The following is an 18,926-nucleotide window of genomic DNA, read 5'->3' as shown; positions in this document are numbered from 1 at the left end:
CTGATTGCAGAGATGCCTCTTTGATCTTGTCAAAACCCTCCTGCTCATAGTGCTCAGGAACCAGAATCCTCTTTACTCACCTTCCTTGGGGATTAGAACCTTCTTCAGTGCCCCACAAGACTGTGAGCTTTTGCTCTCTTACACACACCTCAACAGAACATGCTAGAATGTTATAAAAAGCATTGCTGTAAATGGGGGTTGACGCTGCTGCCCTTTTGTAGGAGCTGAACAAACAGAACTTGCTTTTCAGAAAGTGGAGAAGGCAGGTAGACATCTCTGCAGTTATTGAGGCAGGCTGCAGACAGCCCTACACCCAGTGGGGTCCTGGACCCAGTCTGAATGGCCTTGAATCCCAGCTCCCATTACTACCTGTGTGACCTTGGGCAAGTTTCTTTACCTCTCTGAGCTTCAGCAACCTCATCTACAATATGGGAATAAATAATTATTACAAAATTGCTGTGAGATTTAAGTGAGACAAAATATGTAAAATCATCCAGTGCAGTGCCTTGTAAGTTACTAAAGCTTGAGAAAGGCTGATGCCTCCAGGAATCTCCTGTGAATGTGCAAACAGCCGTGAGACTGCGGGATAGCAAGGTAAGCTACTATGAACTAATAATGATCAGCTGTGGCCTGATGGCTACTTAGTGCTAATGAGCTAACAAGTTATTGCCTGTGAAGTAAAGAGATGGTCAGATGGAGAAGTTCTGAAGGTGGAGGGGTGGTGGTGAGGTCGAGACGGGAGCAGAATGAAAGTGTGTCTACGCGGGGGCCTAACAGGGAAGCCCCAGCTGCCTGGGGGGCTGCTGGAGGATAGCCGGAGCCCCTTCCTCCCTCAGGCACCCGAGAGCAAGAGTCGGATTCTGCCAGCCTCAGGCTGGACTCTCAGGAAGGCGTCAGGAGGACTCCTTCGGTTCCCCCCTCCAACAGGTAAGTTGTTTCAGGAGAACTAGCGTCAGCGCTGATGCGTGCACAGAAGCTGGCTCAAGTATGAGAACAATGGCCCAGTTTCTAAGGCTGTAAAGGTGGGCAGAAAGGACCACTAATAAATCAGAAATGGGATTTAATAATCCCACGGCCACTTCTGACCAGTCACTATCAAGAAGGATGGAATTGCAGGGCTGGATTAGAATGACCTTTGGGGTGAAAAGCTATTGAGGTCAACCTCAATGTCTACCATGGTGTCAGATCATATGGGCGCCACCCGAGATTCCTGCCCAGGGAACAGCAGGGGTATGGGTTCTTCTTGGGGGCAGGAGGTACATGAGAGGTTTCTTAGAGGAAGATGAGCTTCCTCTGAGTCTGGAAAGGTAAGCAGGGGGCACCAGGCATGAGATGGGGAGCGGGCATTCCATGCAGAGGACAAGTAAATATTTACTAGTCACAACTTGGGGGGAAGGTGGGAAGGTGACATCCACATGGAGGGAGGGCTCAGAGGCATGGAACGGCCTGGCAGGTTTGGGGAACTGCTAGTCCTGTACGGCTGGAGTTCAAAGTACAGAAAAGGAATTCAGAGCTGAGGTTCTGAATCTCAGAGCACGTGAACACCATGCTGAGGCTTTTGGGCTTAGTTTGCAGGCTGTGTTGAGTCACAGAAAGTTTTTAAGCAGGGGAGAAACTGAGGCTGACCAGACTTGGGGTCAATCTGTTTTCCAGTGTCATGAGAACATCTACCTCCCAGGTGGCTGTGAGGATTATGTATGCTAATTGTGTGTGAAAACAGTTTGTAAACTGTAAATCATATCGACATGAAATCTAGAAGCAGCAGTCTGTCCTTAAATGTCACGACATGAAATCTAGAAGCAGCAGTCTGTCCTTAAATGTCAGGACAATGTATTGGTGACATGGAGGGATGAATAGGAGAAAGCCTGGGCTTTGGATTCTGGTTCTGAGTCAAATGCTGGCTTCAGCATGGACTGGCTGTGGTCCTCCGCTATGCAAGGCTCTCAGCACCAGTCTGGTCATCTGCAGAATGGGAACACAGTATCTGTCTCTCATGGGGGCTGTTTTGTGAGGGCTCATGTGCCTGGTGTGCAGTGAACTCTTATATCAGTCAGGGTTCCTGGATTGCTGGCAACAGAAACTCAACTCTGGCTACTTAAGGATATAAGGAAATTAATGGGAGGTTATAAAAGTGTCCCACAGAATTAAAAAGAAAAAACTGAGCAAACCAGGCCTTAAGAAGGAATAGAATTGAGCAGTTCTGTGGACACAGGTAGAAGGAATTAATTAATGGATGGCCCTTCAGGTTGTTGCCATCAGGAAGAAATCAGCTCTAACTATGTTCATCCTTGTTTGCGTAGGAGATTTAGATTCATTGGAGAATCTTGCTTGGGTCTCATACCAAATCCTTGTCCAGACATGGAGTGATCTTGGGGGCGGGAGTGTTTAACACGCCATCAAGGCTGAATGAAACAGGGAAGGAGAAATGTTCAGAGGGAATCTGGTTTTTTGTTATGAAAATAAGAAGGAAGGGATGCAAGAGAGACAAAGGTAGACCTCTACAGCATTTGGCAAATGGTGGCTGTCGAGTTATACAGGGCTCCTCAAGCGAGGATTTATCCCTGAGAAGTCTCCCTAAGTCTTTGCTGTTTCCTAATAAGCACTGTGAGAGGAAGTGCTGCAGGAGACTGTGGAAGGCTGCCAGGTGCTCCCTGTTTGTACTTCCATCCTACCCCTTACTATGTGTTGCTGACGTATCTGTTCATCTCTGATGTATCCATGGGTTCCTGAGCTTCCCGGGGGTAGGGTTCACATATCTCTGTATCTCCATTGCCTGGCACAGAGCCTTTTTCCAGACTTTCTTCTATGGCCACCAAATCTACAATCCCATGAGAAATTCTGGTTTCTAAGGGCTGACATTTTGATGTTCCCATAGATTTTGTATTTTGGGGCAGTGACCATTTATAACAGGCTTTTGGCTGTTTCAGTAAGAGAGGGTCATTTGGCTCTCCCACAAGCCCTACTCAGCTCTGTCTTCCTGCTGTTCCCCCAAAATGCCTGGAAATAACCCACAGACCTTAAACAGATAAAAACACCAACTGTCTCCATGCAAAAGGAGTGTTTTCTGTATGTGAAGCAAAAAGAACAAACTCAGCGGGGAGTTAGGCAGTTTCATCCGTCTGGAGTGAGATCTTGGGATTTCAAGAATAATGTTGGGGAAAAAGGGAAGAGGTGGAACTTGAAATTGCCCAAGGTCAGAGTCATGCTTTATAATTTCTTTCTTACCGAGTCTGTGGAGACAATGGGGGGATATGTTGTCTATGTCAGACTTTTTAAGAGTTAAAGAACTCAACTTCAATTTACTTTTTTTTTTTAAATTTTATTTATTTATTTATTTTTGGCTGTGTCGGGTCTTCGTCTCTGTGCGAGGGTTTTCTCTAGTTGCGGCGAGCGGGGGCCACTCTTCATCACGGTGCGCGGGCCTCTCACTGTCGCGGCCTCTCTTGTTGCGGAGCACAAGCTCCAGACGCGCAGGCTCAGTAGTTGTGGCTCACGGGCCTAGTCGCTCCGCGGCATGTGGGATCTTCCCAGACCAGGGCTCGAACCCGTGTCCCCTGCATTGGCAGGCAGATTCTCAACCACTGCGCCACCAGGGAAGCCCCCAATTTACTTTTTAAAAGAAGTTTCTACATAGCATTTTGACTTTGTTTGTTATGTTAAAAATAATGTGGTTGACTTGAGTTATCTGAAGGGGAGATCCCAGCTGTGGGCTTTTTTTAGGATAATAGTCATGGATTGGATAAATCCATCATCTCTGACATCCTGCTGGTAAACAAGCTGAAACTTAGACTGACCTTGTGAGTCAAATCATTTGTTTGCCTTATCTCTGTGTTTCCTTCCTGTGAGTTATCCCTGAGCTTATTCAATTGGTCCAACTCAGTGTCCATTTGTCAGTTAGTTTAGGGGAGCTTCATGGGCCCAAGCTTGACACCTCATTTTAAAGAGGCAGTGGTAGTCCCCAAGACCAATGTGGGACCAGCATCACGTGCTGCTGGCTTTTGAGCTTACGGTTGAATTTGATCAAGAGAACGGCAGATTTCCTTTTGCCAATTACTGTGCATACAGGTTTGTGCAGCCCTTTGGGGATCAAAAGAAGGCAGCTCAGCCAGGGTCTCAAGGAGACAATGCCTAAGAGCATCGGGCTGTGGTGGGATCAGGCTGTTGGTGTGTTTCTTGATGTTTCTTTGTATTTTTCTAGAGGTATTCAGTAAAATTTTTGTAATATTTCAGCCAGTATCAGCTCTACCAGGAGTAAGCAAAGAGTTTTAATGAAGCCCTGGAAGTCATGAGCGGCAAAAAAAGTAAAGTGAGAGGACCCCAAAGGGAAAGGAAAAACACCCAGAGGCAGGCACTCAGGGCCCAACCAGCTCTCTCTGCCCAGAGTTTCCTTCCAAGTCTAAATTCAGTAGTTTTGGTTTTCCCAGAGTATGTTACTGGGCTAATACGGTTGGAAAACACTGATCTAAACAAACTTAAACCGATGTCTTTTGTTTAGCTACAACTCTTCTGACATCCTTAATATGCTAATGCACATTATGAATCTTCAAGGGAAGGCAATTGCTAGCAGAGTTTCTCAAACCATCTTGTGTGGAGTCAGATCTCACTGGCCCTGGTGCTCCAAGAACACCCTTTGGGCTGTATCACCACGAAGGGTCATTATAGGTCCAGCTTCTCATGTGATTGGCCTTTTCTTTCAAGTATTTAACAAAGAGCCTATAATGAGTCCCTTTCCACAAAGAATTCAGCCCATAAATATATATTAAATGTATTGTATTCTTATTGTGTGCCAGAAAGTGAATGAAGTGAGTAACGTAGATTATCTCATTTTCTCCTGAATCCCCACACAGCACTTGTCAGGTGGGTGTTATTATCACCACCACTTAACAGAGGAGACTGAGCCCAGGAAGTTTGGGTAACTTACTCAAGGTCACTAGATAGTAATTGGCAGAGTGGAGATAGCCAAACCCCCATGCTTAAACATGGAGATTCCCCCAGGGGAAAACTGCCCATGAATTAAACACAGTCCGGCATAGGACAACTATAAGACTGGTTCCCCTTCCCCAGAGTCAGTTATTTACTTAGAACATGTGTCCAGGAACTCTCCATGTGGATTATTCCTAGACCTTCTCAAGGGCAGAGACTGTGTCTCATTCGCCTTTGCATTATCAGCTGCTGGCACAAAGCAAGGGCTCACAACTATTTCTTTTTTTGTTTTTTAATTGATGTGTAGTTGATGTATAACAGCTATTTCTTGAATAAATGAATAAAATAATGAATGAAGAGATGGCTTTACAACTGATTCTGATGATAAGTATTTCCTAACAGAAGCACTGCCCAGTTGTTTCACCTAGTCAATAAATATTTCTTGAGCACCTACAATATGCCAAGGACTGAACTCAGTAGTCACCAAAAATTTTTGAGTTGCTTTTCCCCTTTCTGAACCTCTTATGTCATGTGAGAGCTATATGACACGTGAGGAGTTTGCCCTTCTCATACTATGCATGGACAACATGAGGTATACACCCCTTTCCTGTACGAATTCCTTGATAGCATAAATCATGTTGGTTGCTTAGGGAGAGGGGTACTGTGCTAGTGGTTAAGAGTTGGAAGGATAATGCCTCAAATGTAAGAATTTCATAGACAACATTCAAAGGCTGGGAAACACAGAAGGTATTTAATAAATGCTTATTAGAGAGATGCATGCAGACATGCAGGGTTGAGTCCCATTCTGGGGCCCAAAGCCAGAGAGGGAGTGATCACCTATAAGCAGCTTGTCAAGGTCACTACCTGCTGGATAACCTGCCCGGGGCCCATGGTGTGGCCATTTTGTGCTCTGACTAAAATGTGGAATGCTAACACTAGAATCTACCTCACCCCAAGAGCTTCTGCTTGGGCCTTTCCCGTGAGGGACAAATGAATACAGTGCTAAAATAGAAGCCAGGGGTTCAAGTCTCATCTTTGCTCTTTATTAGCCATGTGACCTTGGATAAGTTACCTGACCTTTCTTAGTCTCAGTTTGCTCAATGGTAAGGTGGGGACAATAATTTTTTTTAGGATCATTCTTACTTGTTTAGCTTCTTCCAGGTAATAAAGAGACCCATAGGCAGCCTCAGATGAGGTGGAGAAGTATAGTGTTAGGAAGGACAGGACTTTTCCAAGGCTGAGCTGGCAGCTGCTTCATGTAGGCTGGGAGAGCCCCATTTTCATTAAGGAGGTGACTGCAGCTATAGTGACTCATCAGCAAAAGTACCCACCGCGCCTTCTGGTACTTCTTATTACCTCCTCATCACTCTTGCAGTCCTTACCTGACGGATCTGATGGGGCTGGTTTGTCATTGTCCAGAATGGAGCACCCGCATTGGGCGATGTCTTCACACCAGGCCACCTCATGTCCAGAGCTCTCTTTGGCTCAGGAAGTGTTCCCTGGTCTTGCCAGTTGGAGTCATGGCCCTTGAGGAACAGCAAAGTCATCTGGAGAGAACAGCTGAAGGCCAGTTTGGCTCCAGCGTGTATCAGTTTCCTAGCACTTCCCTAAGAGAGTAACACAAGCTGGGAGGCTTAAACAACAGAAATGTATTGTTCCACAGTTCTGGAGGCTACAAGTCTGAAGTCAAAGTATCAGAGGGCCATCCTCCCTCTGAACCCTGTAGGGGAGAACCCTTCCTTGCTTCTTCCAGCTTCTGGTTTTGCTGGCCATCCTTGGAACTCCCCAACTTGTAGATGCATCACTCCCATCTCTACCTCACTGTCACCTGTCTTCTCTGTGTCTCTCTCTTCATATGGTGTTGTGCCCTCTCTTTGTGTCCGTGTCTTCTTACAGGGACACCAGTCAGATTAAAGGCTCACCCTACACCGATAGGACCCCATCTTAACTAACTACATCTACAACAACCCTATTTCCAGGTGAGGTCACATACTAGGAGTTAGGACTTCACTGTATCTTTTGGGAGACACAATTCAACCCATAACAGAGAGTTTCACAGACTGCCCAGCATCTACCCAGCAGGGTCGTGGTGAGGGTTACATGAGATGATATACATATAGCATCTACCATGATGTCACATAAAATACAATCATTTCCCCATGGTTCAGTTTTTCTCATACTGTACAGCAGCAACAGGCCCTGGGGACAGGTTAGAAAAACATATTCTCAGGCCCCACTCCAGACATCCTGGATCAGAAACTCTTGAGTGGGGCCCAGCAATCTGTGTTCTAGCAGCTCCTCCAGGTGATTCTAACACAAGCTAAAGTTTGAGAACCACTGGCTCCATTCAGTTCTCTGGCCTGGGCAGAAGTACGGGCTGGTGGAGATAAGCCCAGCTGGTGAGCCCACACACAGCTTCCCAGGAAGGCCATCTGAGCAGCCCCAGGCCTGCGCCTGCTATTCCTTAGAGGCCAGGGATGTCCCTTTGGCCGCCCCTCCCTGGCCTTGGGCCAGCCCATCCCGCCCTGGCCTGTGGACAGCCTCACATGTTGGGCCACATCTGGTCTGCTGCGATCATGCCTTTGTGGGAACGTTCTCTACCCACAGTCTGGGGGTAGTAGTGCTAAGGACAGTGGCAACCCCACCCTTCCAGCAGACGTAAGCCTGCTCCTCTCTCTCACTGCCCTCTGCACCCTCCACAGAAAGAGTGGGCCGGTGTGAATGATCTGAAGGTGATGACTGGTTTCTTCTGAGAGCAGCGGCAGAGACACAGAGGGAAGAGATGACCCACCCAGGTCACACAAAGGTCTGTGGCAGAGCCAGACCCAACTCAAAAGTCCTTTCCCCCTATTGTTGCAAACTCCGTCCCTGGCATTGGGTTTGCTGGTGCTGTCACTTCTCGAGGCAAATGCCTAAACCATCATATTGGTTCTGAACTAAGCAGCCCGACACCTTTGACAGAAGATGACCAAACAGAAGGAGACTGGGTTTTGGCACCAGAGTCCCTGGCAGGAAGGACCCAGCCTGCCTTTATCTCTGCAAACACGTTCAGCACTGAGGGAGGGCAGGTGGGTGGGTCTCCAAAAGGTCAACGCAGCAGGCCCTTCCCGGTCCCGTTTCCCAATTTCCCGTGCTTCTGCCTCTGCCTCGTATGGCGACCTGTGCCCTCTTGCTCCATTTCAGTTCTCCTGAGCATAGAACTTTTAAATTCAAATCTCCAGCCTGGGGATCTCTCTGTTTTGGCTAACAAGGCACAAAAACAGGGAGGAAAGCCATGACTCATATACTCTTCCTCCCACTGCTACCCCAGGCTGCTTCAAGCTAGAGGTGCAGGCAAGGCCAACATGGTGGCAAGCTCAGGCAGGTGGCTGGGCCTGCAGCTCCTGGTCCATAGCTCTGATGCGGAGCCATCTCGGGGGTGTCTGAAACCTTCATCATCCCCAATTCTCACGGCATCTCTGGTGGCCCCTGGCTCATTGCCTCAGTGATGTTGCTGCTTCCTGTGGTCAGAGGCCTCCCTCAGGTGGCCTCTTGGCTTTTTTCTTTCCTCTGGTCTTGAGCAAGACTGCCACCTGGAAAGCTAAACGTCCAGCTTCTAGCTGGACAGGACGTCATCTAGTGGGCAGGTTTGGGTCTTCTCTTTCCCCTCCCCCCACCCAGGAGAGTACAGGCCCCCAGCCCAGGCAGAAGCAAGCACCCCTCATCCAGGTCTGGGCTGAGTCACTGTGCCCCAGGTCTCCTGCTCCCTGGGAGACTTCCTCGGAGTCATCCATCCTTCAAGGCAAGATAGTTAAAAGCACAAGACCTGGGGATCACGTGCGCGTGTGTGTGTGTGTGTGTGTGTGTGTGTTTTACTTCAGGAATGTGAAATTTTACCTTCATTTATTCCTTTTCTAACATTCTTCCTTTCCTAGAGCTGAATTTCTTCCCTGTACCATTTCCTTCTCTCTAAAGAACTTCTTTTAACATTTCTTACAAGGCAGTTCTCTTGGCAACAAATTCAGTTTTTGTTTGCCTGAGAAAATCTTTATTTCTCCTTCACCTTTGAAAATTAATTTCACAGGATACAGACTTCTAAGTTGGTGGTTTTCTTCCTCTCAACACTTTAAATATTTCACTCCACTCTCTTTTGTGTACATGGTTTCTGAGGAGAAGTTGGATATAATTTTTATCTTGACTGCTGTATAGGTAAGATGATTTTCCCCTCTGGCTTCTTTAGAGATTTTTCCTTTATCTCTTTTTTTCTGTAGTTTGAATATGATATGCCAGGTGTAGCTTTTGTTGGCATTTATCCTGCTTGGTGTTCTCTGAGCTGCCTGTATCTGTGGTTTGGTGTCTGACATTAATTTGAGGAAATTCCCTGTCATTATTTCTTCAAATATTTCTCCTATTTCTTTCTCTCTTTCTTCTCCTTCTGGTGATATTTTTTAAAATAAAAATCAGAGATCTTTTTCCTTTAAACTTTTGCACTGATGAGCTTACTATGTGTCCAGCACAGAAAAGATTGTTGGGCTTCTAAGCACCATTTCAGCTTCATCTGCCCATGCATGGATAGCCTCACCACTGGGCCTTTGCCTGTATGAATGCAGTTTGGACATCATATGGGACGTGGTTAATCTTATCTCCAAATCCAACTCCTGGCCTTGTGGGAAACCAGCCTCTCCCCAAATTTCAGTGCCCTCCCAGGCTTTACTTCTTCATGCTTCTGCCCCGTACACTTGTGTCCACGTCTGGTGCCCTGCTTCTTCCCTGTGTCAGTTCAGGAACAAACTTAAGCACCTTATGTACTTTGTGCCAAAAAAATCCACTCAAGCCACCCTAGCTAATGAGATGCATGCTGAGATGTTTAGAAGTGTACTGATGTCTGCAACTTACTTAGAAATGCGTCAAAAAATAAGATGGATTGATGTGGATAGAGGATGCATAGATGAGTAGATATGGAATAAATGTAGTAAGATGTTAGTTGGAAAATCCAGGTAGTGCGTATACGACTGGTTGCTATTTAATTTTTTTCAACTTCTCTATATATTTGAAATTTTTCACAATAACATCTTTGAGGAAAAATCCACTATACCCAGCATTTTGTGATTTTCGTAACTTGAATGAAGAGGGAAGGGGTTGAAGGAAAGGCATCATAGGCATTCAGCCTTCTGGCAACTTGCTCATTCTGCCCCCTCACTCCCAGCAAAACCAACAGAATTCTGCCCCTCTTCCAAGCAGGGCAGTTCCACCCACCCCTTAAAGCCCTCTGGAGCCTCACTCTCCAGCTGTGGTAGGGCCACTAGAGAAGCAATGCTTTGCCTGAAAGGTATCTGCAAACAACTTCTCTGTCTCCTGTGAAGAACCGTCAAGCCCCCATAAAGCCACCTCAACCCTGAAGTTAACCAGGGCTTCTGGCTTCTCCTAAATCTTGCCTCTGCTCCTCTCTAGCATAGGAGCATGGGAATTTACATTTTTCTCATTTTCATGGAACTGTTGGACTTTGGGGGAAGTCTAAGAAACCATAGGACCTGTAACTCTAACCATCTCTTGTATTTCAGTGGGATTGATATTACATTCCTGTGGCTGCTCTAACAAATTACCACCGACTCAGTGGCTTAAAACAAGAGAAACTTATTCTCTCACAGGGCTGGAGGCTGAAAGTCCAGAATCCATTTTACTGGGTCAAGGTCAAGGTGTTGGCCGGTCCACCCTCCCTCTTGGAGGCTCTAGGGGAGAATCTTTTCCTTGCTACTTCCAGCCTTGGGTGGCTGCTGGTTTTCCTTGGCTGTGGCTTCATCACTCTCATGTCTACCTCTGTGGTCACACAGCCTTCTGTCTTCTATCTGGAGTCAAATCTCCCTTTCCCCCCTCTTATAAGGATATTTATGATTGCATTCAGGGCCCTCCTAGGTAATCCAGGGTAATCTACCCGTCTCAAGTCCCTTAATTTAATTGCATCTACAAACCCACTTTTTTCCAGATAAGGTAATATTCACAGATTCCAGGGATTAGGACCAGGATATCTTTGGGGGTCACAAGACTGTATACATTTAAATACATTATATTCTGACCTATGAGGCAAGTATCATTATCCCTACTTTAAAGATAAGAAAACTGAGGTTCAGAGAGGTCATTATAGAAGGTCACATAGTTAGCAAAGAAGTAGAGCATTACATTGAACTCAGTCTTGTGACCTCGAATTTAGCAGCCTTACCTGATACAGGATGAATTTGGGCCAAAAGCCACTAACAAAGGACAATCATTAACAAATACCATAATCAGAGCTGTGTTTACACTTGTGTATTTACCATTGGTCTGTAGTGAAATCTCCTTCAAGCTTGACTTCTCCTCACTAAGAGCTGGAGTACTGAAATTGCAAAGTATTTGCACACAGGTTTTCCTGGCTGTATTGGGCTTGACTTACTTGATCATTCTCCATGTGTATTAAAATATTTGGACATAAGCAATACAAAACTTAAATTCTTACTTAAATTCGTATTTACCTTTCACCAGAGCTCTGGTTTGGGGATGAGGAGACCCAGACCTTATTTTTGACCGATTATTCTGCATGTGTAACCACAGACAAGCCACTTCTAGCCCTTCCCTCCTCTGTAAGGTGGGTAGATTCGGTGGAGAGGGTTGGAATAGATGGTCTCCAAGGGTCCTTCCAGCTCTATCACGCTTTGATCCAATTGTGCAACTATGAACAGGGCATGGTGTGCCAGCTAATACCAGTCTGTGTGTACTGGCGTGTGCCCTTCACATGCCCTGTGGCCCACTGCCAATCACACCATGTTTGCTTAGGGAAGTCGTGGCAGACAGCACTCTCAATGAGGCATCCATCCACATTTGTCCAGTCTTCAAAAAATGGATCCCAAGCCCTGAAAAAAGCAGAAAGGCTACACCCAAACACTAATGCCTGTGCTCAAGACAGGAACTTCAGTGTGAGAAAAAAGCCCAGCCAAACAAAAGTTTCCCAGAGAAACCTTTCTGAATTCTATACCACCTGAAAATAGTCCCCTAGCAATTTATCTTAAAAAAAAAAAACCAAAAAAAAAAACCATAGGAAAATGGTATAGGAACTTTGCACAGAAGGAACCAACACAATATTTTATCAAGTGGCATTGTATGACAGTGATTATTATATCTGATGGATTGGTTCTAAGGATAACTCTACCCTGTGCAGACATTGAGTGCTAATTGTAGTTGATTGAGATGGTGCTGTGTACAGGATTGACAAGAGCTCCCCCTGGGTTGGACTCTGCTTGCTTCCAGACAGGGTGTGAACTGGTGCAATTTTCAGGACAGTAATTTGGCAATATGTCTCGAAAGCCCTAAAAATGTGCTTCCCTTTTGGTTAGTCATGAAGAAATGGACAGCTGTTTGGCCAGGACTCCTTGCCTCCACTTCCTCAGCCTTCTGCTGCCACAGATACAGGAGGCAGATGTGCTCTGGGGACACTTCACACCAGGGCTTGGCATTTGCTGCTAGTGTTTGGTCCCAGACCCCTGCATGGACCCTCCAGTCCTGCTAAGCTGGGCCAGAGCTTATGGGAGCCAGAGTGCTAATTTTTACCTTTGAGCTAACACTTACCCTGTAACTGACTGCCTTCACCTTTGTCCCCAAGGCCCACCTCCTAATCTTGGTCCTAGAGGACTCACCACCTTAGAGCAGGAAGAAAAAAAAAAAAAAAAAAAGGGAAAGAAAACCCAAAAGAAAGAGAATCTTCCTCCCTAAAGCCTTGAGCAAAACTGGCTAAAGATAACCCACTTCTAGACTCTTCCAGGGCCTGGCCCAGTTCCCAGTGGGAGGCAGTGCCAAGTGCATCATGTCATCGCAACTTGAAAAAAGAGACCCCCCAAAGGCCATTAGCCTTCCCTCTCTCCATGGCATAGCATCCCCTTCTTCTGAGAAGCCCGTATTTGGGAGTTTTCATGTTCTTATAGAGCCTGCCCTCCTGGCTTGGTTGGTTGGTCAGGAGTAGGTACCTGATAGGGAAAGTGCTGACATACTTGACTCCCTGGTTCCTGTTTCCTGTGAGGCTCAGCTGTGTCCCTGCCCTTCCCACAATTTGGTTACACGCCCTTCTTTTGACTACCTGAGATACTCCAGTATTCTTCCAATTGACTCCCTTTTTGCTTAAAGTAATTTGAGGTGCATTTCTAATACAGCAGACCAGGAGCCTAGAGAACAGAGGCCCCAAAGTAGAGCCTAGATGGAGCAGTCCCCACATGGACACCAAAGCGTCCCATCTGTCATCACTGAGAGCTTTGCCTTTTAGCACCAAGTCCTGATAAGGATTTTGCCTGGATATATGTCAGCTGTCCCCCTCCTGCGCTTCCTTCCTAAGGGGCCCTGCAAGGGAAGCTTTGCATTCTCCCTAATGGTAGGAGAATGCAGAGCCTTAGTGAGTCCCTGTGTAGGATTTTAACCTCAGGACATTATCAGGGATATACACACATATTTAACTATAAAAGGCTTAGGGCTGCATTGCTCAAAGCTGTTTAAAAAAAAAAAAAAAAGAAAAATTGGAAATAGCCTAAATGTCTAATAATGGTTAAAAGAATTATGGTCCAGCCATCTACTAGGATGCTTTGCAGCTATTAAAAATGATATTTTGAAGAACATACCTAATGGCATGCAAAAGTGCTCATAATATAATATGTGAAAATCAGGATATAAAATTCAATATACTTTATAATCTCAATTATATCAAATTACATACTACAATGGATACATAATCAAACGCCAAAAAGAACCACACAAAATGCCATTAACTGCTTTTTCCAGTAATGTATAAATTCCTCACTGTCTTTTCATGTATAGGCTTAATATTTTTACTTTGCTGATGATATATCTTAGGTGTATCTATGTTGATAATGCATTTATAGTGTGAGTCAGGGTGTTATATTTAAACTCTTTTTACAGCATTTAGCATAGCTTTGAGTTACTTAAAAAATAACTTTCAGGATGGTTATGATGATGATGATGACAGCTTCAAAACTGTATTGCAAATACTGAGTAATTTCATCACAAATTTAATTTTCTTTCAAAAAATAAATAAAAGAACCAAAAAAAAAGAACCACACAAAAATGATAATTTTATTTCTTCATTATGTTTTCTCAATCGTTTATGATGAGCATGGTTTACTTTTTAATTCTGGTATTATACTTTAGCATAATATTTTGCTTTTCCCTATAGAAAAATCAGATTTTTCTCTCTGGTGTTTGCTCTAAGCCTTTACCAGACAGCTACATGGCCAGCAGGAACTGTGAGGCCCCATTTTTTGCCATACGATTCCCTCCAGAACGCCACTGGGGTCACCTGTGTCCCTGGAATGCAGTACCTGGCTGGCTGAGTGGGCTGTCACTCCACCCCCAGGGCAGGATTGTTTCTTTAGTGGCTGGTGGCTTTTAGAATCAGACTAGTAACCAGCCTTTCACATGAGCTTATTTGCAGTCCCAAAACTACCCCAGGTAATTTGGCTGATACTGTTACCTGCCTTATTCCACCTCTTGTTCCAGCCAAGGTAGGGAGCCTACAGATTCCTGGGTCCCACAGAGGTGACAGCAATTGAGGAGTTCATGTCTGAGATCCAGGACAGACTTTTGCTTGAAGCCACAAGTGTGTGGTTACACAAGGAACACAAAGGACCCAGGGTCAAGGAGTGAAGTTTCCTGGCCTCCCTATGCTGTCTGACTATGTGAACTTGGACAAGCCTCTGTTTGAAGCTCTTTGCCACCTGTCCACGGGCACAAACCATGATGCAGGGGAAACACACAATCTTGGACACCTTTCCTGACCCAAACTCTTCTGTTCGTTTCATAGAGTGCGACTAATAGTGAGAGTGAACCCTTGCCATGTACCAGACACAATTCTAAATGCTTTATACATATTAACACATTTCATCTCGAAAACAACCCTGAAATGTACATTCTGTTATCATCATTTTCATCGTCATCATCATCACCACCATTATCATCTGTTTTTAGTAGATGAAAAGCTGAGGCACAGTGAGGCCAAGTGCACACAGGCAGGGCATGGAGGGACAGGGATTCAAACTCCGCTGAACTGGCCATCAAATCTGGGCCATTAACTTTCTTCTCTTCTGCCTCTCTGTGATGTGAATTCTGTTCATCCTATTTTCTGCCTTCGTTCCAAACCTGGCCAGAGGTGGTCAGTCAAACACAGCGACTCACCAGCAAAACAGCGAAGTGGATGAATCCCACTCTCCCTGCCCTTCAGCTGTCCCAGGTACCCCTGCCCCACCCTTCTCCTTCCTCTTCAACTATGCAAGGATGGCAGAAGCCTGCCCCCTCCAGCCCAGACTCCCTAAGATAAGTTGATGGGCGGAGGGGTTCCCACCCACTTGGGCCCCCTATTCTGAAGTGAGAAAGCACTACTTTCCTGGTTTGGGGGAAAAGAAGAAATACAACACCCATCACTTAATGAACACACTCTGCACATACACACATATATATATAAATAAACTCATTTGGTTTTCAAAACAACCCATTCTTATTACTAGTCCCATTTTACAGATGAGGTTTGGGGAGATTGTATACCTTTGCCTACAGGCCCACATTTAGAAAAGGAAGAGGAAATACCCCACGAATACATGCACATGTCCTCTCTGCCTCTTTTCACCCTCTCTTCCCTCATTTGGTCATCTCATCTCCTGACTCTCATCATCAGTCTAATTTGTGGGGAAAAAAACTTTAATAACATTATTAATTCAAATTAAGTATTTGGGGTATATTGCTGGACTATTAGTCACTAAAAATGATGTAGATGTATATTTGTTAACACACACAAAAAATGCCCATACTGTATTGTTAAGTGAAAGATGTAAATTATAGAATAGAATAATCCCATTTTTGTTATAAAAAAACATTATATATATATATGGAAAGATATAACTAATGTGCTAAGTTTTGATGAATGAGTATGGCTTCTGTGATAAGAAAATTATATTTTAAAATTATTTTTTGAAGGCTCCAAGAATCTCTGCTTGGCTTCCAAAGGCACGCATGCCCTTGACCTTCCCCTGGTCCTTACAGAATGTGTCAACAGTGAGACTTGTTGGCATGCAGCTGCACCCAGCCAGGGAGGGGAACCCGTGCCAGCCCCGAAGAAGGTCATCTGGGCACCGCCCCTCCAGCTCAGCATACCCTCATTATTATCACTGCTGGTGGAGCAGGCTTTGCCCCATGATTCTTATCACTTTCATTTTTTTTTTTTTTTACCTCATTAAAACAACAGTAGTCTTGGTGTAAGGAGTGGAAATGGGAAATTGGCTTTTCAATGGTTTGGTCATAAAAAAGTGGTGGTGATGGAAAGGCAATCCTTGGAATTTTCCAGGTCCCAGTTTATGGCCCAGTGTATTTTTAAGTCATTGGATGACAACATTTGCAGAAACCCCTGCTATGAAATACAGCTTTTAAACTCCCCTGCAGCTGCCCAGTCTCAGAAATGGGACATTTCTAACATTATATGTCTAATGGGGGCTTTAAACTGACACTAGTGTAAGACAGCATGGTCTTGGTCCTCTCCCTGCGGAGACTGGATTTCCCACTCCCATAATTATGGGATACTACGGGTATTTCCATTGCCCCAGGAGCTGGGTTTTCAAACTCATAGGAGAAATTGTCTCAGAAGAGTCTTTCTCTGATTCCGTGTGCTACAGGAAACAGACATTTTAGTCTCCTCCTCTTCTTTCAGTCTTTTCCTCTGGTGCACCAACCTCTCCTCCATTAACTCTCCCACATTCAAGGGAGACTCTCAGATTCTGGCTTTCCTATTACATTTCATTGGATTGTCACACACTGTCTTGGTTGGAGTTCCTGGGACAAATCCCTTCGCAGGGCCCAAGAGCCATCCCATGGCCCCAACAAGTACATACCCCTTTAAAACAAGAACTTGCTTTGGTGGTCAGCCCATGCCCAGAAAGACTGAAAGCTGTAGGCCTTCAGGGTTGAGGTAGGTAATAGCCCTTGACTGTAAGACAGGAGTTTTGGTTTAGCCACCAATGAATGCTGTATGTGAAATGAAAAGGGTGATTGTCTTTTAACTCTGTTTTTAAAGGATTTTTTTTTCTTCTCTGCCTCTTAGGAGGTGGAATTTTATTTTATTTTATTTTTTTATTGAAGTATAGTTGATTTACAATGTTGTGTTAATTACTGCTGTATAATTCAGTTATACATATATACATATTCTTTTTTTAATCTTCTTTTCCATTATGGTTTTTGGATAGGATATTGAATATAGCTCTCTGTGTTATACAGTAGGACCTTGTTGTTTATCCATTCTATATATAAAAGCTTACATCTGCTGACCCCAACCTCCCACTCCATACCTCCCCCAACTCCCTCCCCCTTGGCAACCACCAGTCTGTTCTCAATGTCCATGATTCTGTTTCTGTTTCGTAGATAGGTTCATTTGTGTCATATTTCAGATTCCACATATAAGTGATATCATATGGTATTTGTCTTTTTCTGACTTACTTTGCTTAGTATGATAATCTCTAGTTGTGTTCATGTTGCTACAAATGTCATTATTTCGTTCTTTTTTATAGCTGAGTAGTATTCCATTGTATATATATATATACCACATCTTCTTGATCCATTCATCTGTCGATGGACATTCAGGTTGTTTCCATGTCTTGGCTATTGTGAATAGTGCTGCTATGAATATAGGGGTGCATGTATCTTTTTGAGTTATAGTTTTGTCCAGATATATGCCCAGGAGTGGGATTGCTGGATCATATGGTAGTTCTATTTTTAGTTTGAGGAACCTCCATACTGTTTTCCACAGTGGTTGCCCCACCTTATATCCCCACCAGTGGTGTAGGAGGGTTCCCTTTTCTCCACACCCTCTCCAGCATTTATTATTTGTAGACTTTTTAATGATGGCCATTCTGACCAGTGTGAGTGGTACCTCACTGTAGTTTTGATTTGCATTTCTCTAATGATTAGTGATGTTGAGCATCTTTTCATGTGCCTAGTGTTCATCTGTATTTCTTAAAGGATTGTTTTTTTAAAGTTGGTTGGCTTGTGTCTAGATAGGCAGTCCCTAAACCTCTGGCCACTTTTAGTAACAGGAAGAACTACACTCAACTGGTCACATAAAAAGAGACGGGCCAGAAGCCATCTCCACAGGTGGCCTAGGAAAAGGGGATGAGCAGTGTCCCACCCCGACGCTGCTGTTGCACCTACCGAGATCCTTGGACCCTCATCCTTTCTCCAGGGTCAACTCTCATGAGCTCTGTCTGCACTGGGGATAGAACATACCCTTGGCTCCCTCCACTGGCTCGGTACCTTCCTCCACCTTTTCTTGCCAGGTCTCCAGAGGCCCCCCCTCGTGGGTCTGAGTCTCCAGTTAACTGTCCACTCCTTAGGGGGAAATGAACCTGCATTTAATGCCATCTTTGGAACCAGACAAATGGGTCTTTAATCAAGACTGACACACATGGCTCCTGCTTCCTCCTCCCTAAGTGCTTCAAAAAGAAGTAAAAGCAAATTATGAAAACTCAGTCATGTACCCCGAGTACAAAGAGGCTAGAATACGTTTCCCTAAATCTTCCCTTTTTACTCAAATCCAGCACAGCCTCAGGCCAATAACAACATCCTGGGATGATGCTTTGAGTTCGCAACTTGCCCTCACCCTGCCGTAGTTCATATTTCCTTGGATTTTACACACACACACACACACACACACACACACACACACACCCCTCTAGGCTATTGTGTGTTCATTGTCTTAGAAAATGCAGAAACATCCGGACAGCACAACTTCTTACCAAGCTCCCCACTTTCCCGTAGACTAGAAAAGATTCCCTGACCTAAAATGGTGTCAGAACGACAGAAGGGAAGTGATAAAGTTGGTGGGTTCCAGATGGGGCCCTGGCCTCTGCTTCCCTGGCAAGACCTCAGAGAGGGGACCACTCCAGAGGTGGCTCAGACAGGAAGGGCCTTTGATGACTTCCCAAGGGCACAAGAAAGCAGGATGACCCCTGTGTCCC

The sequence above is a fragment of the Eschrichtius robustus genome, chromosome 10, assembly GCF_028021215.1.
Source record: "Eschrichtius robustus isolate mEscRob2 chromosome 10, mEscRob2.pri, whole genome shotgun sequence".
Classification (NCBI taxonomy): Eukaryota; Metazoa; Chordata; class Mammalia; order Artiodactyla; family Eschrichtiidae; genus Eschrichtius; species Eschrichtius robustus.
Note: the sequence above shows the minus strand (reverse complement) of the source record.